Source organism: Ascaphus truei, chromosome 7, assembly GCF_040206685.1.
Source record: "Ascaphus truei isolate aAscTru1 chromosome 7, aAscTru1.hap1, whole genome shotgun sequence".
In the NCBI taxonomy this organism is placed as follows: Eukaryota; Metazoa; Chordata; class Amphibia; order Anura; family Ascaphidae; genus Ascaphus; species Ascaphus truei.
Window position 1 is genome coordinate 47,548,111 of NC_134489.1, and position 26,793 is coordinate 47,574,903.

Sequence of the window (26,793 nt, forward strand, 5' to 3'; positions counted from 1 at the left end):
CAGCGCTGTACATATAATTTTGCAGACACCAGGAGCTCCTGTCCCAAATAAATTACAACCTAATTTGGTCCCTGCGGCATAGGGAGATAAAGTGACTTGCTCAAGGTCACAAGGAGTGCTCATAATGGGATTAAAACAGAGTTCATCCGCTTCAAAAGCGGTGGCATTACCAAAGTTACCCCTACAGTGTGATAAATTTAAAAAAAAAAACATTTTCCCTAGAAGTTTTGATGGCTTCCAAGAAAACAAGACAAGCAGGACTTCCAGCAGTGCGCTACAAATAGGGCTGCACAAATCTCTCAGAATGAACACTATAATGGACATGCTAAGGCCGCGCTTATAGTGCGGGTGACGTCACCCACAAAAGTTCTAATTTAACTTTCGGCGACGTTGCTGGCGACCTGGCCATCGATTGGTTCAGAGGCTGTCACGTGGCGGTAGCCTCTGAAAAATCAAATTTTATCGGCTTCAAGAATTCGCTCTCTTCCGTCGCGCTTACTATAAGCGCACGCGACGGCGGAAATGCTTTTGTTTTCAGGTGACGTCGCGCCGCCGGCACTATAAACGCAGCTTAAGAAGCATACTGTGCTTTAGATCAGGCGTGTGCAAACTGGGGGGCACGGCTCACTTACCCAGCTTCAGCCCACGAATCTCCATGACCTGCAGCGTTATTTGACGACCATTACCATGGAGACGCGTCATCAAATGACGCCTCGGGCCACGTGACATGACTACACAGCGTCACTTGACGCTACATTTAAGGTAAGGGGGGCGCGATGTAGAAAGAGAGCAGGCAGGGGGGGGCGCAGCGCAGGAAGTTTGCGTACCCCTGCTTTAAATGACATGGGCTTGCTTTAATCATGGATTGTTCCCTATGCATCTTAACTGGTGTTACTGCACAATAGTATTCTTCCGTCTGATACAGTGATTCTGCTTGCTGCTCTGTGAGAGGCTGTTGAACATGAACGTACAAACAATAATCCTTGCAACAGCTCTCCTGACACCAATATATAAAACAACAACAAACCTCCTGCCCTCTAGAAATACAGGAGGAGTGAGTTCTTAACCAAGGAAGTTGAGAACAGCAAAATAAAGAATAGAAAGGACCCAGTAACTTCTGTGAAGCCAAGAGTAACACAATCTACATCCAAATATGTTCATGTCTTCCTACTTTCACTACTCTGAATGCGTTTCCAACAAAGATTAAAGCAACAATGCTACATACCACCCCCCCCCCCCACCCCACCATTAAGTTGTATTTTATTTGTACATGTAAAGTATGTGGCAATGTATAATTCTACATTCTTATCCACGCTGGGAATCTTTTGGGGGTCCTGTTGTACATTTGTAAAAATCATTGACGGTGTTACTACGAAAATAGCTGCAGTCAGTAAGTGTAACTCAGCAGCTACAATGTATCCCTCCTTATATAACTAAGGAAACATTATCTATCGTTACAGCTCAAACTGCTGGGAATATTGGCAACAAATTATGAAACACATGAAAGTGTTGCAAATATCCTGCACTGCTTGGGAGGTGGGCTAAAACCTGCTATAGAAATCAAAGGATGCTTTAAAAACATTAAAAGTGGCATTAAGAGTTGAATAATAATAATAACAAATAAAATACAGTAAGTATTATCTAATACTACAGAACTGATTTATTAAAAGAAAAACATAAGATTTCACATGTTTTACGGATTTAAGCTGAAGCTAGCATCTCGTGTCTTATGACCACATTCATATTATTGCTTTCATAAAGACAACAGAGAAGCCCAATGCTACATCCTACATGACAAAAATACACAGTAAAATACTTATATATTCTCTTGCAAAAGGGTCATTTAGTTTAACCCTTTGGCCAAAGCATTGTAAGCTTGTGGGGGCTCAGGGGTTCCCTAAAAGTGCTTGCTGGGGTTTTGTGTGTTTTGTTAACCTATTCTCGGCTATCTCAGCTGTTGGAGGTTAGTGGCTCCTCCTTCCCAGGTTTTAACCCCGCCCCTCCCCACTTACCAAGTTAGTAGGTCCTTTCATTCTACTGGATATAGATCCAATGTGCTCTTTCTCCCTCCTAATAGAGGTAATTGAGAATTGTAATCCTAATAGAGGTATATTAGTATTTTATCTGGTAGTGTTAGGACTTGCGAACAGGGTCTGCCTTGTCGTGGCTCGCAAGCTTACAATGCTTTGGCCAAAGGGTTAAACTAAATGACCCATTTCAAGAGAATATATAAGTATTTTACTGTGTATTTTTGTCATGTTGGATGTAGCATTGGGCTTCTCTTTCGTCTGTTGTATACATATGCCACGCTCAATATCTCTCCTTTTTGACACATATATTCATATATATTTTGTGGGGGCTCAGGGGTTCCCAAAAAGAGCTTGCTGGGGTTTTGTGTGTTTTGTTTTCATAAAGACAAGCAGTTTCAGAATCCACATTGTGGGTCCTTTGTCAGCATCATATAGATAACTTTTATACCACATTATGTGTCAACTATCTGTTATATTTTTACTTATTTGCATGTCATTATCCAATGTTATTGCGCTGTTGAACATCTTGGAGCAATTATAAATTAGTAGCAACAATAAAATAGACACACTATTCAAAGAAAAAAAAGTTATAATTAAAAGGTGCCGATGTTTGAAGCACAGCCAAGTAGAAATGTACACTTTGCAGATGAAGAAATTGGTTTCTTAATGTTTGGAAATACTTTATATTTTCTTTACGAGGAAGTAGCACTTAAGATGCTGGAAGTGTATAGAGATTCTCAATGATTACAGTGTATACTGTAGTACACCACCACCTCACATGCTAGTTGGTACCCGGCCGATTCTACTATCGAAGCTGCTTCTAACCATTTGCTGCGGGTGTGCCAGCAGTGTTTTACAGGTTTATTCATTAAACTGAGTGTGTGCCAATCGGGGCACTATTGCACCGAATCTGCAATTATAGTTTTTGTGCAGCAGCGCCCCGATTGGCACAATCGTTATCTAATGAATAAGACTGCGCTTATAGTGCCGTCGCCGGCAACGGTGACGTCACGCTCGAAAAATCAAATTGACTTGACTTCCAGCGACCGCGACCAATCAGTCGCTCCGTTGCGTCGCGCTTACTACAAGTGCACGCAACGGCTTCAATACATTTGTTTTGAAGCTACGTCGCTGGCACTATAAGCGCAGCCTAACTCCTTTAATGTCCAATGCATTCAATTAACACACCAGGGCTGCTCTGGAATGAGATTCTGCACATCGAATGACAACAAATGATAGCAGGCTGCCTCTGTCACGTTCTTCTGGCCTCTAATTTTGTGCTGCTCCAAACACTACTTTAACATAGCCCCACATCTTACAGCAGAAATCCAGGGTCAAAAAGGACACACTTAACTGTCACTACTGCTTAGTTCTGATAAAACCTAGATTCTAGATTCTGTTCTTTTGCGTCGCTCAATGGGGGAATTCAGCATCTGAACAGACTGTTCCTGGCAAGACGGTGAGCAGTGATGGGCAAACTAAGAAATCAAGAAGGAAAAGGCACCTGACTTACTTTTAGTTTGCAATGAGACTCGTGCTCATTCCTCTGATATCTTTCCAGGCTTGAAGTGTTGCTGCAAACAATATCACTGCTTCACACTGGGTAACTGATGCTCCCCATGCTTCTTTATGACAAATGTAACTACACGAGAAAAACAAGTAAAGGACATTTTAATAATAAACTTCTAATTGCTGAATGTGTTTCTTTTTGATCTTTGGTGCCTCGGACAAGTGTTCTAAGACTCCATGCCAATTTTCTCTTCTATAATAACCTGCCATAGACTTATTGTAGTACTATTAAGCTAACATTAGGGCACGAATGTCCCTCCTACGTACACTCCGAGAGTTACAAATTCCCAAGCCAAAACTCAGTTTTGTAATATTTCAAATATGCTGTAAAACAACCTGGACAATTATATACAAGGAAACAGCATTAAAAGTCACAATGTAATCATTTAAACAGGATGAAGGGGTCGTTTCTTATATCGGTGATTGTTCTATTACCTGCAAATGACGAATATTACAGTACTACTGTATATAACAAGTAATTCAATAATTAACGGAATGTAGGGCCTTTTGCCTTGTTTATGCATCATGCAGATCAGTGACAAAGTATTGTGTGTTTATTGTAAGAATTCCATGTAATAAAGCAGTAATCCCGCCTTGGGGAATTTATTTTTTTCTTTATATTTTTTTTCCCACTTAATTCGAACTAGGGGGTTCTGAAGAACGCTATTTTCAGCTCCGGGGACCCCCTGGCTCCACAGATACTTAGAGGTGAAAGTACCTGGTTTAAAAAGTCCCTACTAGATAATAACAGCGGCCATCTTGGTTTTTTTTTTTTTCTTCAAAGGGGAGCATCGGTACTCTTACTGGCAATCATCTCGGGAACTGGGGGGGCCCAGGGGCTAAAAGTAGTGCCCTTTATCTCTGGGGGGCCCTCTGATTCCAATCTTGTTCTAGAGGAAGGGAAATAAAAGAATTCACTGTACATTTATGACAGGTTTGCTGATTTAAGTTTCATAGCAGTTTCATAAAAGAGACAGGTTAAAGCCAACTCAGACCTACAGTAGTACATTTTCATGACCTGCAAAAACACAGACAATTACAGTGATACTTTCAGAAATTGGTCCATCCCATGATAAAATGCGTGTCAAGCATCTCTTCCTAATTTTCGACTAATTTGCTCACTGACGCAAACAACTCTGACACACCAAAGCTGAGAGACGTGACACATTTCAAATAACTATTTTAAGAAGCTAATGAGAGCAATCCAATTTTTTGTTTTGATTAATACGGTGCCAGTTTTACAGCTGCAAGACTTTGAGAAATAGCTCCCGTTAGGGTGAATTAAAGAGTCATTATTGGGGACTGCCCTATCCCCCAGTGTGACTCAGTTACCAAAAATCAGATTGACGTCCTTTGTAGGCAGATATTCACTTAGGGAAAATGCATGTGTTACTGAGATTACGCATTTCCTTTCATTCCTTTAGTACCAGAGCATCTTTAGTGATATGGTAAGGTGCAACTGCTGAGGAAGGGGAGTTATGTGTGGAATGTAAGAGGAGACAGCAGGACCATCTCCAGCCAGCCCGATTAATCAGACGCATGTCTGGGATCTGTGTTGGACTGAACTATTGACATGGCGTTCAGGAATGAGTAGAACCCCAAATATCAAGTGGGAGTCTATGGTGATGTCACTGCCTTTAATGCACGTGGACCTAGTTCGATTCCCAATTCCAGCTTTTGTTTTTAAGAAAAGTTCAAGATATTGGTATAGAAAAGCTTAATTTTTCTAATGTGCTATCTTTATGGTAGGTATTGCACCTCAATGAAGAGGGATCTTCTGTGCTAGGGGGGGAGGAAGTTAAAAAGGTTGAAGGAGATTTTAAACTAGATAGGAGGGGGGAGTGACAAGAAACAGAAACTAAATAGAACAGATAGGAATGAGGAAATAGCAAGGGGTCATGGAGGTAGAATGGGGGCAAGTGGGAGTTTTGCAAGCAGGGAGACACTAATATTAAATACATATAATAATACTAGAAAACTTCTAAAGATTACATCTAATTTGAGTAGAAAGGCAGGAACAGATAAGAGAATAATACAGAATGAAAAAAAAAAAATGAAATGTATGCTTGCTAATGCAAGAAGCCTGACAGATAAAATGGAGGAGCTTGAATTAATAGCTGCTAGGGAGAAGTATGATATAATAGACATTACTGAAACATGGTGGGATGAAACTCATGACTGGGCAGTTATTTACCTTTTTCAGAAGGATCGAGCAAATAGAAGAGGAGGTGGAGTATGTTTATATGTTAAACAGGATCTAAAGCCTATTACAAGGAAATATGTTTAGGAAGGAAAAGTTGAAGATGTAGAGACCTTATGGATAAAGTAGCAGTGGAGGTAAAAGTACAAACAAACTGTAGGGATATGCTATAAACCACCACATATCTGTGAGATTGAGGAAGCTAAAATACTTTTGGAAATGGAGAAGGCATTAAAACTAGGTCATGTTTGCCTTATAGGTGATTGTAATTATCCAGACAGACTGGGGCAATGAGATTAGCATCACAACGAAAGGAAACAGTTTTTTGGGGGGGAGGGGTGCTTAGAGACAATTACATGACCAAAATTATTGAGGAATCAACCAGGAGAGGGGCAATACTGGATTTTGTAATATCAAACAAACAATTTAGAAGTAATACCCAAATGTTCCCGGACTTGAATATTTGTTAACATGGATCATAACATGGTCTCATTTGAAATAAATTATCAAAAACCATATTACTTGGATTCAACAAAGACCCTAAACTTTAGAAAGGCAGATTTTAATAAACAGTGGACTAATCTACAAGGAATACATTGGGATGATGTCTTTAGAACATTGTTAGAAAAGCCCACTTATCAGTGTATACCGTTGGGTAATAAATATTTATTTTATATGTTTAAACCAATGTGGCTAAATAAACAGGTAGGGGAGGAAATGGACAAGAAGAGGAAGGCGTTTAGATTCTTTAAGTCAGAAGGGACGGGAGCATCATATCAGAATTATAAGGAATGTAACAAAAGTTGCAAAAGGGCAATCAAATTAGCAAAAATGGATAATGAAAAAAGGAATGCAATAGAAAGGGAGATCAACCATAAAAAGTTCTTTAAGTACCTTAATAACAAAAAATGAGAAAAGAAAATATAGGACCATCTCAGTGTGAGATAGGCAGGCAAATTATAGGAAATAAGGAAAAAGCAGAGGTATTTTAAATTGTTTGCCTCTGTATTTACCAGGGAAAAATAAATTGCAATAGTACCACCACAGGAGGAAGGCACAACCTCCATATTAAAGAACAATTGATTAACTGAGGAGGTTCATAGGTGGCTTAAAAAAAAAACTAAATAAGGCAACTGGCCCAGATGGCATACATCCAAGAGTTCTTAAGGAGAAAGTTCAGTAATAGCCAAACCATTACATTTAATATTCAAAGACTCCATTTCCACAGGCTTATTACCACAAGACTGGCATAAAGCAGACATGGTTCTTATATTTAAAAAAGAGAGCTAGGTCACAACTGAGGAAATAGAAAACTGTAAACCTGACATCAATAGTGGGGAAGCTACTTGAAGATTTAGTATGGGATAATATTCAGAAATACCTAATGGAAAACAACATTATTAGTAATAGTCAGCATTAATTTATGAGGGATAGATCGTGCCAAAACCTTATTCGTTTCTTTGTGGAGGTAAGAAGGAATTTTGACCAGGGTAATGCAGTTGATGTCTACTTATATTTTGCACGGTTTTTGATACGGTTCCACACAAGCGGTTGGTGTACAAAATAAAGCAAAATCGGACACAGTAAAAATATTTGCACCTGGATTGAAAACTGGTTAAAGGAGAGAAAACGGAGAGTTGTAATAAATTGAACTTTTTCAGGTCAAGCTAAAGTTGTGAGTGGAGTACCTCAAGAATCAGTACTGAGACCCCTGCTTTATAACTTGTTATTAGTGACCTTGAGGTTGGCATAGAGCAGCGGTGCGTAAACTGGGGGGCGCGGTAGTTATAGAGTTCTTGCGCTCTCCCCCCAGGCATTTAAATTAAATGCCGGGGGACAGCGCGAGGTCTCTTTAATACACTTAGCTTCCCTTCCAGCAATGCGTCGTCCGGCATCAAATGATGCCGCGGGGTCACGTGACATCATGTTACCATGGCGACGTTACATGAATCCAACGCATCATTTGACACGCCCTTTTTACATGAGATGCAGGGGGTGAAACGGAGGTTTCAAAGAGAGATGCTGGAAAATGCCGGGAGACGCCACACCACCATGCCGTCAGTAAGATTCGACAGCGGGTTAAGTGAGGGGAGTGAGAGACGGAAGGTGGTTGCAATAAGACAATTTGGGGGAGGGGGCGCAAGTGCCTATTTTCAGGTGAGTGGCTTTTGTTTCCAATTTGTCGAGCCCTGATGATAACAAATATATTCAGTGACAGTACAAGGAGCTTTCAAAAGTACTATTCATCCCAAGGGCAGTACAAACAACATAGGGTCATCCCTTAAGGTTGGCAGAAAGGAGATGTCACCAGCAACAAAGGAAAGGGTTCTAACAGTAAGTGCAGTTAAAATGTGGAATTCATTACCAATGGAGAATGTTATGGCAGATACAATACATCTGGATGTTGATCCAGGGAATAATCCGATTGTCAATATTTGGAATCAGGAAGAAATTTATTTTCCCCCTTATGAAATATCATTGGATGATAGGTCACTGGGGTTTTTTATTTGCCTTCCTCTGGATCAATATATAGTAAGTACAAATATAGGATAAAGTATCCGTTGTCTACATTTAGGGTAGGTTGAACTTGGACGTACGTCTTTTTTCAACCTCATCTACTTTGTAACTATCGAATGTGTACTTTTATGTGCATGGTGTTATAGCTCCCTGTATTCTTGGGCCTGTTGAGTTAAGTGCTACGTGATCAGAGCTATATTACTAAAAATATGCATACATGTAAACACCTAAATTGTAAGCTCTACAGGGCAGGGACTCTTTTCTAATATTACATTTTGTGTTTCAAGCGCTTACTACATAAAGTGCACCCTTTTGTGCCTATTACTGCTGTGGAACCCTATGTACATGGCTGTCGCTATGCATATAAAGATATACAGACATACATATAAACCCAATGTAATTAAAAAAACTACATTGGCAAAAATCTCATCTTTAGTCCAGTGAAGGCATCATTATTTTTCAATGAAACCCCATACTGTAGAATACAGATAACACTACTAGTTGGAAGATTTTTTTGAGCAGGTACAATTTATATATAATCTGTGACCTAAAGATGCTGGCACCAGAGCAGAGAGATAAGGAACCACAAGGCCCATGGGTAATATATACCAGCAAGCTGCACATGGAAGTAGGGCCTTGCCATACGGTATGTGTAAGTTGTTTTAAAAGTGTATCGTACCATACAAAATATGCACAATAGCAGGAATAGAGGAGAGTCTCGAGGGTGTGCCAGACATATTTTACATTGGTGCATGAAAGTGAAAATCTTACCCAGGGCAAACCCTGCATCAATCAGGGAAGGACTCTCTAATGCTCTCTGGCAGAATGCCAGGGGGAGCATTGCTAAGACGGTGATAGCACAAGGGCAGGCTGTGGGAGGGAGATATCTGCCAGGCTGTCACTAGGAAGTTAGTGACACCTACAGGGAGTCACTTACCGAAGCATCACAGAGCACTCAGGGGGTAGATACATCAGCCACAACATTTATTCTGGGTATTTTTTTCATAGAAATCAGGATATGGAATACAGTTTCTCTCTGGACCACAAACTATGACTTTATCAGACTTAACAAACTTGCCTCATCTGTGGGTGCTACTCTCAGTTTATAATGATAGTAGCTGAAAGAGAAGGAGGCTGCTCAGGGCGCTGTCACACTAACCCCTTCGGTGACACGAAGTGAAGGGTTCAGTGCAACACGGTGATTTGCATTGTGCTGGTCAGTCAGCTGATTCTGTAGCTTAAACACATCGTCTACGACACAAGATACAGACAACTGAGACAGTGCCCAGAAAGCACCTGACCTGAATATGGCACTGTTTCTGAACTTAAAAAAACAGCCTTGCACTTTTGCTTCTCCTGACAGTTGTGATTTATAAACTGTGTAGTGCTAATTATTGTTGGTCAGCTTGGGGGTATAGACATTTTGAGCAGTTTTGTATATATTTTTTTTATACAAAGTGGTGTATAACTTGTGTCTGCTGTTGGACAGACAACTATAGACATGGCTGAGGAATGATGTGTTCTGGAATGAGTAGAACCCCAAATATCCAGTGGGCGTCTGTGGCAATGTCACTGCCTTTGAAGCACGTGGACCTGGTTTGATTGTATAATGTTATTGTAAAATTGTTGACAAAAAAAGCTTAACAAAATAGAAGTACAAAGAAAGTTACTCTTAGTGAAAAGATAGACAGAAGCAATCAGTGCTCTTGACACAGGCAACAATCTCAGTTCATCTGTGCAGTATCACTCTCAGGAATGAAACTTGGAGAGCATTCAATAAACAAGTCACAGAGGAGCAGGGAGATAACGTGACTTCAAAGTCAAACACTGAATATGCGTAGCTGAGGTTGCAATTGAGCTCCTAAGCATGTGTACTGTAAAGCACATGCATCCCATGATGAGAGACTGTGTTCTCACAGAAGAAATAACTTTTTATCAAGAAAGAGCACAGATTCATATTTCAAACATGCAAATGTACCCACAAAGTGGTATTTCAGACAAAGACATTCAACTAAATTTATAATGAAATGCAACTGATGTATCAAAATATCAGAACACAGGCAGCTTCTCCCCAAGGATTTTACAAGGATCCACATTCTACAAAACTACACACAAATAGCCTAAGGAGGTTTAAAGAACACGTGATCAGTACACGGAAAAGAAGGATAAAGCAGGATGAGCGTCTTTATTTTTGTTTTCGGGACATGTATGAATAATTTGGACAGATAAGGATTACATCCTACGGAAGAAATTACAGCCATTTTCTTTATGCCACAAAAATTACAAGCAAATACTTTTGGAAAGGTTGAAATTAATAGAAAGAACAAAATTTTTACTTTTAATGCAACATCTCTCTTTTTTTTTTTTTAGAGAGAGAATTGCAGCTTTAATACAGAAAACACGCACGTGGCATAGTGCTGTATGAATAACTAGAGAAAGCACAAGCCTGGTGACGAAATATACAGCACTGAAAAATACACTTGTTTCTTCTGCAAGTCACAACTTGCACAATGGACTGGAAACTCAAGGGAAGTTTCATGGTTGTGTGTCTGGAGGCTGTCTCACAGCTGCACCTGTTACAGCCTGTCACTCAAGAAAAAAACAAGGCTGTTTGTGACACAGACCTGTATGATTACACATGATGCATGCAGAGTGCGGACAGCTGCAAGAAAAGGCTCTCCCCTCTGCAGATACTGCACCAAGTTTACGGCATCATCTTCTGAGACAGAGCAGTTCCTTCTACCCTAGCATTACGCAACAGTTTAGATTCTGTCTTCAAAGATGACAGCTGTCCACATATTACAAGAGACCTCTAACTTCTAGATAAAACAATGATGCTCCGAGGCAGCATGTGTGTAGTGCAGTAACTGTGCTTACTGTGAGCATAAATTCCATTCCCAACTTATAAATGTAGTTACGGTGCCAGGTCTTTTTGCTACTACGAACATGGGAAAACAAATGCACACTGACACCGTATTTGATACATCTTCTTATCCGTGTGTAATGCAACGGCTTCCTAATTGCTCCTGTTGACACATCCCAAATTACTACGCGATACACACAAATAAATTGACGGTAAGCACTGGATTCCCCCAGAGGATTTCCATACGCTGGTTCATGCCTTTGTGTCCTCATGCCTAAAACTACTGCAATGCACTTTATATGGGATTTACAGAAATATTGCTGCGCCACCTACAGCCGGTAAAAAGTGCTGCTGTCAGGTTAACTAACCAGACTCGTTCTTGCCACTTGTTCTCTGTTGTCTGCACTGGCTACCGGCAACATGCCAAATCTGTTTCCAGCTTGGCTTGCGAACATTCAAAGCCCTACATTAGGGTTCCTTAATTGGCTGCCCGCGGTGCCAAACCCGTCCCACAGGGGGGCCTTGATGTGGCCCTTGGACTTTCTCTCCCTTGTAATTTCATACTAGTTACTTAGGCATCTAAGTGCAGTTTTTCACACTGAAACTTATTTGGCATTAAGGTTAATGTCATTGTATATTCTAGAGAGATTTGAACATTTTACAACCATTTAAAACATTCTCATTTTTCATTTATTAAATTGCAATACGCTTGTGGTCCTTCTGCTGCTAAAAAAATTCTGATCCGGCCCCTTTAAAAAACTAGTTGAAGAGCCCTGCCCTACATAACCAGGATCCCAGTTACCTGAAAGAGCTCCTGGTTCCCTACGGCCCCACTCATTCCCTTCGATCCGCAGGTGAAGAACTCCTAACAGTTTCCATAATCTCCCTGACTTTTTATGAGGCCCAAGCTTTTTGCCATGTAAGCCTACTTTTTGGAACTCTCTGCCAGGGCTGGTGCTACCACTAGGCAACTTAGGCTATCGCCTAGGGCGGCACATTTTGGTAGGCAGCGGCGGCAGCAGGACAGCAGGAGGGGAGGACGACGGCAGATGGCAGTGGGAGAAGAGGACTGAGGACCACTGGAGCAGAGAAAAGCAGGTCAACAACCGAGGAGGAGCGCATCACAGCGGTCCGACCCAGAAGTCTTCATGGACTTCCGGTGTCTCTCGCTGCTATAGAGCAGCTCCTCCCCAGCGTCATCCTGCTCTGCTACCGCAGTCCTCAATCCTCTTCTCCCGCCGCCCGACGTTGTCCTCCTCCTGCGGCTGTCATCCTAATCCTCCACCAAAGCCAGGTAGGTGGAGGAGGGGAAAGTTCAGAGGGGAGGCAGGGCTGGAGCTTCACTTGAGTGCCGAATACAATTGTACCGGCGCTGCGCTCTGCCTCATGGTTTGAGAGGCACCCTCCGTTGAAATCATTCAAAACAGACTCAAAACTAACCTCCTTAAGCAGGCATTTGAAGAGTGAACCACAAAATAATGAATACCAGACATTCAATATTTGCAGTTTCATTCCATATTTTTTTTCACCCTATATTTTTATCTTGTGTTTGGTTTCTTTTAAAGCTTTAAAATGTGTGAAGTGCTTTGAGCACCATTGGGAGAAAAGCGCTATATAAAAGTTATTGTTTTTAAAGAGAGGCAGGATGACCGATTATTAGGATCAACGTAACCTTTTGCACAGAACCCAGTGAGTAACTGTATGAAGTGTTAAATCAAATAAAGTATAACTCCTTCAATGCTACAGGTTCACACAGCAGGAACCTCTGGCACTGCAGGAGTTAATCCCATTTATTGTAACACAAATCCCAGTGGGGTTTGTCTTTCAATACACAGAAAACCTCTCTGCCTGTGATCAGTGACTCCACGCCCGCTCAGTAATCCACCTGCATTATGTGAATTACACGGCTGCCACACCTGTCACCCAGCTATATTAGGGGCAGAAGGCTTACACACCCCTCCTAACCCCTTCAGTGTCTAAGACTTCTTTTTGTGCTCTAGGTCTGTCTGGGAATCAGATCATAAAGCAGAAAATCAGAAACATGTCCATATCTAATTTGGACAAGGCAACCTGTAAATTTCACTCACGATGACCAGAAGAGATATTAATGACACGCCTCCCTGAGAAAAGTCAAGTCCTTCTGGCTATGCAAGAAACGTCAAAATTCTATAAAGGAGGGGAAAAAAATAAGAAAAGGATCTTGTATTAAAGTCTCCTACCTGCAAAACTGGTGCACATAAATCAGCATCATATATAATCAGACAAAAGAATTTGCATAATAAGCAATGGAAGTTTATTTTTAATAAATCTAAGGCTGATTGCACTAGTTTTGCAGCCGGGAGACTATAAAATAACCCTCTGGAAAAGCGTAGTAATGGATGCGGTAGGTGGGAGGCAGCATTGTTCTGATACCATTTATGGATACATTTTCCTTTATTTACAAACAGATTCCAAGATTAGAGACACTTCCCACATACTAGAAGACGGTATGTCCTTTACCTATGCAAGGAGAAAGGACGTGCCTCTGGCTTCCTTTCATGAACACAGAGTAATCCTATCACACAAGATGAAGATGCCACTGACCGATTACAGTTATAACAGGATAAAATAAAATTATTTAAATGCACATAAAGGGGAGAGCTACGCATATAACGCATATAACACACACACACCCATTACTTTTCATCCAATTGTAGATCAAGTGACTTGCCCAAGATCACCGAGCCACTCTGTCAGCCTAAATCACACACACATCCTGTAGCACAACTTAAATACCTCTTGCACCTTAACTGTGTCCAGATTCTCTTGCAGCCTTTTTAATATCCACAGGTGCACCTGATAGCGTTTTATAGATACTTCAAAAGAGGAGGGCACACCTGACTTTATAAAAAAAAATAAAGATTGTATGAAGCAGGTGTTGACAATTGAAACATTGACAATTGAGAATACAATATATATATTATTATTTTTTATCAAGTCTGGTGTGCCCTCCTCTCGTGAAGTGTATAAATGTTGCAGTTGCAATTTCTGATGGACTGAGCACCCAGAGTATTCATGTTTTCTTAGGTGTGCATCTACATTTTCCATTATCGTGTCTTACACAGTATAAACAGCAATACCCCCTACATGTACCTACAGAGACTTAAATATCACCTTTAATAACCGTAAAGTACTTTGACTACCCGAGATAGTACTTTAACACCCCACATGCATCCCTTAATACCCAGATACCCCTTTAAAAAACAAAATGTCTCAAGTACCTCCAGAAACCACCCCCTTAAGCTCTGCCCCATAGGTCAGACAAGCCGTGCGCTCTCCCCTGGCCCCAGTACCTACGCACGGGCCTCTTACCCCTCACACTGCTCCAGCCGCAGGCGCCATATTGTCCCGTGAGCACTAACATCCGGGACTCCGGGCTCCCCTAGCGACCGCTGCTTAGCAACGCAGCACGCTTTCTCGGGCCCGCCCTCTCCCCTGCACTCTAGGTGCCAGGGAAGGAGCTCTCTGATTGGTCCAAACACCTGCCAGAGAAAAAGGACCGCTCGTCCCACCACTCAGCCAATGTAATACGACAGAGGAGCTGTCAATCCGGGGATCTCCGGCTTGTGATTGGTGAGAAGTGAATTTGTAAACTGCACAAACGGTACAAAACCCTCGGTATAAAAAGAACAAGTCCTCCTATAATAACAAATAATAATAAATATATCGTTATTATAATAAAAACATATGTATAAGAACGTGCTACTATAACAAAACCTAATAAATAATATATGTTTATCAATATTAGTATTATCATTTATTCATAGCGCACCAATATATTCAGCAGCACACTACAATGAGATCAGGAGACGATAAAAAAATATCAAAGATTACCTACATTTATTTATAAAAATGTTTTACCCGGAAGTAATACATTGAGAGTTACCTCTCGCTTTCAAGTATATCCTGGGCACAGAGTTATAACAATACATGTGTAATGTGTAACCATGTAACTTCATGGCTACTAATTCTCTACCTAAGGCCTCGGCCAAGGTTCTTGCTGGCGTGCGGAGGCGCTGAGGCTCAGGGAAAGCGGATGCTTTCCCTGGCCTGAGACAGCGCGCCGTCCGGGGGTGTCGGCGGGCGGGCCAGTGACGTCACGGAGCTGGTTCGCCCTCATTGGGCGAACCGCTCACATGACCGGCCCTGCGCTCCGGCAAGCGCCTGATTTAAACATTTCCCTAAGACCTACGCTTCCGCGCGCTTGCGGAAGCGTAGGCGAGCCCCTACTAAAGCCGCTCTCATTGCGGCTGTAGGGGCTCACTGGTAAGTACCAGCGCGCCTCAGGACGGGTGGGGGGGGAGGGGGAAGACGGGTAGGGGGGGGGGGGGAGGGGGAGGATGGGTGGGGGGGAGGGGGAGGACGGGTGGCGGGGGGAGTTGGATGATCACATTTGTTAGGGCCCGGGGGCGGGAGGATTTGACACAGAGAGAGAGAGTGGGGGTGAGGGGGTGGGTGGGTGACTGACTCTTGGGTAGGTGACTGACTGACACTTGAGTGGGTGACAGATAGGTGACTGACTGACACGTGGGTGGGTGACTGACTGACATGTGGGTGGGTGGTGGGTTGACTGACTGACTGACACTTGGGTGGGTGACACTTGGGTGAGTGACTATGACTGACTGTGGGTTGGTTCACACACAGAACACACTGTATTCATTCACACACAGACTCTGACACTAACAGACTCTGACACTCACAGACTCTGACACACAGACTCACAGATTCTGACACTCACACACTCACCGACTGACACTCACAGACTCACAGACTCAGACACTCACACACTCTGGCACACACACTGACACTCACAGACTGTGATAGTCAGACTCAGACTCACAGACTGATAGACTCACAGACTCACACTCACAGACTGATACTCTGACACTCACACACTGACACGGAGACACAGGGGGCCAACAGAGCAAGGGGGGGCAAATGGAGCAAGGGGGTGCAAACGAGCAGGGGGGGCAAACGGAGCAGGGGGCAAACGGAGCAGGGGGCAAACGGAGCAGGGGGGCAAACGGAGCAGGGGGAAAATGGAGCAGGGGGGCAAACAGAGCAGGGGGGGCAAACAGAGGAGGGGGGGGCAAACAGAGCAGGGGGGAAAATGGGGCAGGGGGGGCAAATGGAGCATGGGGGGCAAACGGAGCGGGGGGGCAAACGGAGCGGGGGGCAAACGGAGCAGGGGGGCAAACGGAGCAGGGGGGCATGGGAGGTAAGTGGGAGGCATGGGAGGTAAGAGGGAGGCATGGAGCAGTACTTACCTTACTTGCTCCATGCAGGGTCCGTGCAGGAAAATGCGGCCTCGCTGTATAGAGCTTGGTGCGGCCAAAAAAGAAATCCTGGTAGCGTGCCAGCATGGGCAGCCAATCGGGTGCAGCGCGCCAGCACGGGCAGCCAATCAGGAGGGGGTTTTTTTTGTAGAGAGCGTGCGCTGCTTGCCGGCTCGACAGCGCGCAAACTCCTGTCGCCCCGTGGTGATCGGGCGATGGGATTTGTCGAGGGGCACAGCTGCGTAGGGGGCCTCACGCGGCCCGGGACGCCAATACCTGCTGTCCCCCCCTGTTGGCAGGCCTGCCCTCCCCTGGGTATAAAAGAGAAGAGAGAGAGATAGAGAGAGAGAGAGATCCCGAAGGGGAGTGGGAACAACTACCCCATACTGCACCAGGGAGCATGGGAGTCAGGGATAGACCTTTGGGGCCTCAAGCCCCGGGGTTTGAGTCCAGGGACCAGAAGAAAAGGCAATGTTGATGTGTACAGCTGTACTCAATAAAGACCAGTTGCTGCTTTTATACTCCTGTCTGTGACTGCAAGATGGTTTTCCTGCAGGGACTGTACCCAGCATTGATGGGGCTTGCTGGGAATGGAGGCGCTGCACCCAGAACGAGATGAGAGCTCTATATCCAAAAGCCTGTCCTGTCTTCCCCACTACCATCGGCGGACACTCAGCAATCCTGTAAGCCTCACAGGTACAGCACAACGAGAGTACAGGTAACAATGAAATCTCCCAGAGGGTGGGAGAACACCTGTTACATATGGTTACATTAAAATAATTTTATACGCTGTCTGGACAGTGATGTCGTTAATGTGTACCCCACTAAATGTGTTATATACGTATGTATACAAATGTATGTAATCTAAAAGTAACACGTCACCTTTTTTTTGTTCTGTATCCCATCCCCCACTTTTTTTTAAAGAAAATTCAAATAAAGAACAAGTTTTAAAAAAAAGAATAGAGGTTATACAGTCAATTCACAGACATTTCATGGACAGATAGAGTTGGAAAATTGGGTACAGGGAATAAAAGGGCTGGTGAGTTTCAGATTAAAATAGAGAAGCTTTAATATCACCAAACATCAGCAAACGGCTCACACCCTTTAGCTGCCCTTCGGCTGCACCAAAGGCTGCCTGCCTTTGGGGCGACGCAGATGTACACTGAGGGGTTCAGATTAAATGCAGCTGCGAATATAAAGTTCTTTGTGTCCTCTTGGATCACATTGGTACAGTAAGGCTAAAGTACTGAAGGAGATTAAGGTTGGTGTGTTTCTGAGATCTGCTTGTTATTTGAAAGGTGATATTGTGCCCAAGATCAATATTATTGTATTAAAAAAAAAAACCTTTGTATAAGAAAATTTCCTTATATTATAACTCCTCATAATAAATGTATATTTATTATAAAAATCCTCTGTATAAAAAAATGACATTATAATAAAACCTAAAAATAAATATATAATATATATATTATAATTAAAACAAATGTATTAAATCATGCCCTGTTATGAAACTTAATACGTATTTAACTATTATAATATTGTTTTTTTTTTTAGAATTCCCTGTTTTAAAAACAAAACTCAGTAATCTACATTCCAGATAACACAAAATAATAAATGAAAAAATACTCTGATAAAAAATGATATATTTTCTCTGGTAAGCGCAAACACCCTTTTCTGTGCACCCTTTATTAAATATAGTGCCTATTTACCCAGCAGCCTGCTCTATAACCTCCTTCCTCTCTTTTATTTAGCTGGCAATGCTTTTCTCCCAGATTATTAGTATTTAAAGTGTGGTTAGGGTAAAACTGGCATGATAGGGTTAGCTTTAGACTGGCGTATTGGGCTAGCATATTAGGGTTAGGGTGACATGATAGGGTTAAGGTAGAGGTTAGGCCGGTATATTAAGGTTAAGTAAGGTGACCAGATAAGTACAAACATCACTTAAAAATAAATATTATATTAGTATTTGTCAATTACGCTCTATTATTGATGCATTTTCTCCCTCTTCCCTCTCTGACACGGGAGGCCAGGGTTACACCATTTATACCAGGATCATATGATTGAGCAAGACAAGGCGGTAAAATAAATTGTAATTTATTCCACGAAAAGACATACACACAATGGATCACAATTTGCAATGAAAAACACACTTACTGGGATCTGGGCTAACAATCTAAACTTTCCTAGAACGAAATGTTAACAAACGTAGTCTGTACGAGTCCTTTCCAATGACCGGGAGGTACCCACAAAAGTCCTGTAACGCAATTCGGCATGCAATTCCAGCTGCGACCGCTACATTCCATTTTCAGAACTTGGCCCCTAAAATGACGGGTAGGTACCTTTTCCAATTCTGCTAAAGGGCAAGTGCCAACCTGGCACCTCTGCCTCTTAGCATATTGAGCCCCCCGCTGCCCCAGGCTCTGCAAAGTCTGGGATTGGGCGAATGGTTGCCTTTATTAGACCAGAACGTGGGTACTAATGTATAACTGCAGGACTCCTGTTCTAACACCTTGGCATCCCTGAGCCTTTCAACTCCGGGACCTGAGCAGACTCAGTGGCACCAAGCTTGGTAGCCATCTGGTCTCTCGGAACCCCGGACCTGGAAATCCTACAGTTCATATACATATATAGGAAGAAGGGGGTAGGATGGTCCGTGGTTCACAGCAACTTCAGCAGCCAACGCATGGATGTCTAAAAAAACTTTATTGATCGCTAGCAGCAAACATCAGGCAACCACTCTAACATGTTTCGTCCAGGCTATGGACTTTTTCAAAGAGTGCTGATAGTGTATGGCAGCCAAATAGATATAGGGAGTGGTGAGTGTATGCCACCAATAGAAACAGGGAACGTATTTAAACCTCACCTGTGGTAGATTAATCATTAAAGTGGATAACTATCTCCACAACAATCCCCATAGCAATGGCTGCACAACAAGGTATTTACAACATACACATGAAAAATCTTAAAAACAAAACAGAACATATAATGGATAAATTTAAAAACACAACTACTGATGTTTTAAGTTACCAGCATCATTATTATTATATAAAGCTGTATCAATTAATGGAAGTATACAGATGTATAACAAAGGATTTCATATATCTAGTACTTATAACATCTTTTCAGTACTTATAAAGCATTTTCAGTATCAAGATTCACCTTAAAGGGATATAAACATTTTATCAATTTATTCACATAATTCATATCCATGAATACAGTGGCAACCGCATGACAGACAGTAACTTAATATGTCACCTCCCAGATCACAATGTAATTGGGTGAACACTGTGAACCCACCCCAAAACTTAGCCATTACCCCATCAGGAAGTGTTTCAGTTCCCACTCCTGATTGATGCCGGCCGGATGGAGTGTGTTCAGAGTGTACACCCAATACATTTCCTGTTTATTTAATACCCCCTCTCTATGGCCTCCTCTAGCGTTACAAGGGATATGTTCAATTGCCATATAGGAAAAGTTGGCTATTCCCCCTTTAGGGCATCTGGAGAAGTGTCTGGGAACTGGATGAGATACATCATTCTTTTTAATAAGCCTGACATGCTCGGCAATGCGGGTCTTGACTGGCCGAATGGTTCGTCCCACATACAATTTTTTGCAACCACATCTCAAAAGATAAATGGTGTAGGATGTATTACAATTCAAAAATTCTTTAATAAAATATTTTTTTCCATTGATGTCAGTTTGGACAAATTTTGTACTATGAACATATTTACACATGGAACAATTTCCACATGCATAAAAACCTTTAGGAATACTACCAATTCTTTTAAGATCAGTTTTAGTTTGAAAGTGACTTGGCGAGAGGTGTGATGCTAGTGTCTTAGCCCTACGGAATGAAAATTTTGGTCCCTTCAAGGTAAACTCAGCAATATCCTTATCAAGGCACAGGGTGTGCCAATGTTTATGCACAATGTCGCATATAAGCTTGGATTGGCGACTATAAGTCGTGATGAATAATGGACTCATATCACTATACTTGCTCTTAGATTGTATGTACCCCTTATGATGTTTGTCTTTTTTCTTTTTATCGAGGATTCCAGGGCGATCCAAAGTCATAGCTTACTCGTATGCTGTCTGGATATCTGTATATTTGTAACCCCTGGCTTGGAATCTCTCAAATAGTGCTTGTGACTGCAAAGAGAAATTCTCGTCATCAGAACATATCCGTCTCAACCTTACAAATTGGGCCCTCGGAATACTTTTGATTAAAGATTGTGGATGACAACTTTTGGCTGACAGTAGTGTGTTTCGGGAGTTTGGCTTGCGAAATATGTCAGTTTGGATTAGCATGTCATGGTCTATGTAAAGGAGCAGGTCCAGATAATTAATGCAATTTATATTTTGTTCATAAGTGAATTTGATATTAACATTATTGATATTAAGTGTGTTTATAAATGCTACAAGTGATGATTCATCGCCGTCCCATATAATAATGAGATCGTCGATGAATCTTTTATAGTAAATAATTTGTGAACGATAAGAATTATTACTGTGATATATATATTGTGCTTCCCATAACCCCATGAATAAGTTTGCATATGATGGTGCAAAACTTGTGCCCATTGCAGTGCCTAATAATTGTAAATAAAAACGTGAATCAAATAAGAAATAATTGTGAGTTAATAAAAATTTAATAGATTCTAATAGAAAAGTGCAAAGTGAAGTGGACAGATGTGATAAATGTAAAAAGTGCGTGATAGCTAATAACCCGTGATCGTGATTAATGATGGAATACAGAGAGATCACGTCAAGGGTGACCCATCTGTATTCCTTTTTCCAGACCAGATCCTTTACATCTACCATGAGGTCCGTGGAATCCTTAATGAATGACGGTAATGCCAGTACCAATGGTTTGAGATAAGAGTCCACATACCGCGATAACCCATCTCCCAAAGATCCAATACCTGCCACTATAGGACGACCAGGAGGGTCGACCAGTGACTTATGGATCTTTGGGAGATGGTGGAATACCGGAATCACGGGATGTGGACTTCTCAAAAATTCAATCTCATGTTTGTCTAATGTACAAAGTATCTTTCCAAATTCAATAATTTCCTCTAGTTGACTAATAAAGTCCTGTGTTGGATCCTTTTTAAGAAGTTTATACTGATCCGGATTCCCTAGCTGCCGTAATGCCTCCTGTTTGTATTGTAGGGTGGATAAAACCACAAGGGCTCCACCTTTATCAGCATTTCTAAACATGATGTCTTTGTTATGCTTCAAGGTGTCTAGTTCATGAATCTCCGTGTATGTCAGGTTATTGGCATGCATAGATGAGCAGGAGAAACCTTTAGATAAAATTTGAAGGTCTCTTTCTACCAACCTTTCAAATGCCGTAATGAAAGGGCCCCTATTGGCATTGGGGCAGAAGATAGACTTCTTTTTAAATCCTGAGGAGTGTGTGCCAAAGAAAGGTTGGGAGAAAGCATTGATTTCTTCGCCTTGCTGCTCAAGTAATGCGTCCAAGTCTGATAATACACAGGTTTCCTGAAAGGTATCAAGAGAAATATTAGTTAATGCATCATTAGTAACAATATTAGGTAGTTCATCATCAGTATTGGGTAATACAACATCATTATCAGAGTCAGACAAGTTATTAGTTTGAAAATGTCCTCTTGATATAAAAAACTTTTTTAAGGATAATTTGCGAGTAAACCTTTGGAGGTCAATCACAGTCTGGAACAAGTGGAAGTCCTGAACTGGGGCAAAACCCAGTCCCTTATTTAGTAGAGATAATTGTGCATGGGAGAGTTCCACTCCTGAGAGATTAATGACATTATTATCACACTCATCTATGTGTACTTCTTTCTTTTTGGTCTCCCGCGAGTTTCCACGTTTTCTCCGCGATCGTCTGGTTCGCGGCGTGATCGTGTTCCTGTGGATAAAAAAGAAGACGAAGAGGGAGCCTGTTCCTGATTTTTTGATCTGGCCCCATTAGATGTGATGGATGACCTGCTGTCGCTCCTAGATCTCCCATGGTTATCCCGTATACTCTCAGTAGAACCTTCAAAAGATACAGAGTGAGATCTCAATTCGCACTCTGAGTAGTCTGACTCCGCACCTGAGTTGTCAGCTGATCTTCCCTTTAAGATAGACTTATTAGGGTTGCTTTTAGACCATCCTTTGGATTGAGGTTTAAACCCCCTTGCTGTATTGGATCCCACATTCTCTCTTGTTTGAGGTTTCTGCCAACAATAAATTTGTCCTTTTATATAATCTACACGGTCTCGTTCGAACTTGCTGTGTTTTTTGTCACTTTTTTTGCCAAGGAACATTGGTTTAGAGTATCAGTCCAGTCCTGCTCAAATTGCATATTGGTAAAGCCAAATGTTGGTGTCTTTTTTATTCGCAAACCTCGTGGTATTCTTTTACATCTAATATAGTTGTTCAATGAGATGATGTCCCACCATAGGCGTATATTCAACACCAACAGTCTTTCTAGCTTTACAAAGTAATGTGTGAGGTCTGAAGGCTCCTCACATATAACCTCAGTACTTTCATTAAACAAGTGGGCAGCTTTTTTTGAACGTTTGGCATTATCCCCGCATGCATTGACATATGTATCCACATTTGTATCCTCTGATTCAACATCAATATCTTCCATGGCAAAAAACCAATATAATAGTATATTATATATTAGTATATATAGTATATTATAGTATATATAGTATATAATAGTATATTGTATATTAAGGTTAAGTAAGGTGACCAGATAAGTACAAACATCACTTAAAAATAAATATTATATTAGTATTTGTCAATTACGCTCTATTATTGATGCATTTTCTCCCTCTTCCCTCTCTGACACGGGAGGCCAGGGTTACACCATTTATACCAGGATCATATGATTGAGCAAGACAAGGCGGTAAAATAAATTGTAATTTATTCCACGAAAAGACATACACACAATGGATCACAATTTGCAATGAAAAACACACTTACTGGGATCTGGGCTAACAATCTAAACTTTCCTAGAACGAAATGTTAACAAACGTAGTCTGTACGAGTCCTTTCCAATGACCGGGAGGTACCCACAAAAGTCCTGTAACGCAATTCGGCATGCAATTCCAGCTGCGACCGCTACATTCCATTTTCAGAACTTGGCCCCTAAAATGACGGGTAGGTACCTTTTCCAATTCTGCTAAAGGGCAAGTGCCAACCTGGCACCTCTGCCTCTTAGCATATTGAGCCCCCCGCTGCCCCAGGCTCTGCAAAGTCTGGGATTGGGCGAATGGTTGCCTTTATTAGACCAGAACGTGGGTACTAATGTATAACTGCAGGACTCCTGTTCTAACACCTTGGCATCCCTGAGCCTTTCAACTCCGGGACCTGAGCAGACTCAGTGGCACCAAGCTTGGTAGCCATCTGGTCTCTCGGAACCCCGGACCTGGAAATCCTACAGTTCATATACATATATATACCTATTAAACATAAACCGTCAATAAAATATACTTCTCCCCTGTATCTTGTGCTAAAAATGTCTAAGTCCCCTTTCTGGTGTCAGGGATGGAATAAGATGATATACTTTCTACTCTTTCTAGCCTCATTCCTGCCACACTATGGAAACCTGACTTTAGACTTTACACACAAATAAAAACCTTGAAGCTTTATCACATAGCTGGAGCACCCCCTGAACCCCTATACCAGGTTCAGGGTGACTGGGCATGAACTGGGCATCCCCCCTTAGGCTAGGGACCCCTGTACCGTTCTGGGGCTACCATGATCCCTTTTGCCCTGTTTTTACCTTTCTATTTATTTATAAAATGTTTTACCAGGAAGTACAGTGGCGGCCGCCTTTATCCTAATGCAGCCGCCACCGCGGGAATTTTAAACACGGCGTGCGCGCAGCTTTTTTTTTTTAGGTTTCCGCGCCGCGGGCGCTTTCAATGATAAGCGCCATTAGAGCTTATCTGATGAATGCGGCTGCCGCGCGGGAAACTCCGATACAACGGAGACAAGCACCGGAATTATCCCGGTAAGCTTTAGAATAAAGGCGGCCGCGACAGTAATACATTGAGTTACCTTTCGTTTTCAAGTATGTCCTGGGCATAGTTAATATGACAAATAATACATGGTTACAAATACAGTTACATAAATGAACAGGGTATACATTATATACAAGACATTGCATGCACAGTTAAAGAAAGTATATATTATGGGCGTATTAAACAGTTACAGACCAGATTAAAATGTGAGACAGCCTTAGTTTTGAAAGAACTTAAACTGATGGTGGATGTGAGTCTCCGGTTTCTGGTCTGTGCTGAAGCAAGGAATCCTGGCGGTGAGACGTAAGAACGTTTCCATGGTAGGTTTTGCCCGGAGCACTGTGCTTCAATGTATCCGAGAATCTTACCTGATTCTCGGGTACATCTTTTGGGGTATCCCATAACTCGGGGTCCCCGCTACATCATCATCTGACAAGACTTTCTCCGCAAAACCCACTCTGAAACTCCCAGCCCCGCAATCACTGCTTGCTAGCCCGCCTGGATAGGCAAAAACACAAAAATACTGTATTGTCGCATAATTTACCCACAGTCACAGTAATGCATATACGACAGGCAGGTCCAAGAGCTGACACTCTAGAGCCTCAACCCACGAATCAGGGGTAACCAAGTGGGCTTAACCTTTATTATTGAGCCTGGTTACCCCCTCACAGTTACACCTCCCCCTTCAAGATGAAGGCTTTGTTACAAGCACCTTGCCCAGCGGTTTAACTAGCCTGACACCTCTTGAGGCGGTTGGCTCACTGGGACTGTCCTGGCGTGAAAGTCCATCCGCATTGCATGCTCTCTGCCTTTCTTGTGTTGGATTGAAAAGTCAAACTCTTACAGGGCAAGACTCCAGCGCAGCAGTTTGCCATTTTCTCCGGACACCCTTTGTAACCAACTCAGAGGGTGGTGATCCGTGATTACCGTGAATGTCCGACCATACCAATAGGGCTGAAGCTTGCGTAAAGCCCACACAATAGCCAAATGCTCCTTTTCAATTGTGACATAAGCTACTTCCCTGGGCAGCAGTTTCCTGCTCAGATACACCACAGGATGCTCTCCTCCCTCCTTCCCCACTTGGCTGAGTAGAACACCGACCCCAAAGTCAGAGGCATTGGTCTGAACCAAAAACTTTTTTGAGTAGTCTGGATCAGCCAGGATAGGAGCACTGGCCAGTGCTGTCTTCAGGGCCTGAAACACTGTTTCACAGGCAGGAGACCAAGCTACCAGAACTGGGACCCACTTCTGTGTCAAGTTGGTCAGGGGTTTAGCCAGGGCACTATACTGAGGCACAAACTTCCTATAATAGCCTGTGGTGCCTAAAAAAGCCATGACCTGCTTTTTGGTCCTAGGTACCGGCCACTGCATTATAGATTCCACCTTTGCTGGTTTTGGTTTGGTGTGCCCTCCCCCCACCCTGTGTCCTAAATACAGCACTTCTGCCATACCCACTAGACACTTGGTAGGCTTCAGTGTCAGCCCTGATTCCCTGATTCTATTCAGCACCGCAGCTACATGCACTAAATGTGAGTCCCACGAATTACTGAACATAGCAATGGCATCCAGATATGCCCTAGCAAAACTTTGCATCCCTTCCAGTAACCTATTGACCAGGCGTTGGAAGGTAGCCGGGGCATTCTTCATCTCGAATGGCATCACCAAAAACTCATAGAGGCCACTCGGAGTAATGGATGCTGACTTCTCCCTATGCAACACCTGATGACTGATTCCTGGTAATCGCTGCAACAGGAGCCAGCTCTGCGGTAAACACACATGTAACATGCCCCAGGTCATTGCCACATTGCCACATCCAGCACCCCAATCATGAAAGACCCGGGCAAGCTGGTTGGACCACAGTCCACCATCTGGCATAGTCACTTGCATCCCGGTGCCCCCCCTTCCCTCTCCCACCCCCCCTTTCCCTCTCCCACCCCCCCTTTCCCTCTCCCACCCCCCCTTCCCTCTCCCACCCCCCCTTCCCTCTCCCAATCACCCTTCCCTCTCCCACTCCCCCCTTCCCTCTCCCCCCTTCCCTCTCCCACTCCCCCCTTCCCTCTCCCACTCCCCCCCCCTTCCCTCTCCCACCTTCCCTCTCCCCCCATTCTCTCTTCCTTGCACTATTATCTCTCTCATTTCCACCTTTCTCTCTCCCCCTTCCCTCTCTCCTCTTCATTCTCTCCCTCCCTATCCCCTCTCCCTTCCTTCGTCCCTCCCCTCTTCCCGCCCCCATTCTCTCCCTCCCAATCACCTATCCCCCCTTCCCTCTCCCCTAAGCCCCCCCCCCCATTCTCTC

The 26,793-nt window shown here is 42.7% G+C and overlaps 1 protein-coding gene across 4 annotated transcripts in view; it reads right to left on the reverse strand.

The window, feature by feature from the left end:
* Positions 1-14,585, reverse strand: part of PAK4 (p21 (RAC1) activated kinase 4) — a 42,933-nt gene extending 28,348 nt beyond the window's left edge. The window contains exons 1-4 of one of the 4 annotated variants that reach the window (XM_075608251.1): positions 14,531-14,566; positions 13,955-14,059; positions 4,318-4,489; positions 3,544-3,672 (exon numbers count right to left, since the gene is read on the reverse strand). The gene's annotated coding sequence lies outside the window, so the exon portion shown is untranslated. Of the gene's footprint in view, positions 1-3,543; positions 3,673-4,317; positions 4,490-13,954; positions 14,060-14,439 lie in introns of all 4 variants that reach the window. The other 3 variants (XM_075608250.1, XM_075608252.1, XM_075608253.1) reach the window with 3 other exon arrangements.
* Between the last annotated feature and the right edge of the window lie 12,208 nt (positions 14,586-26,793).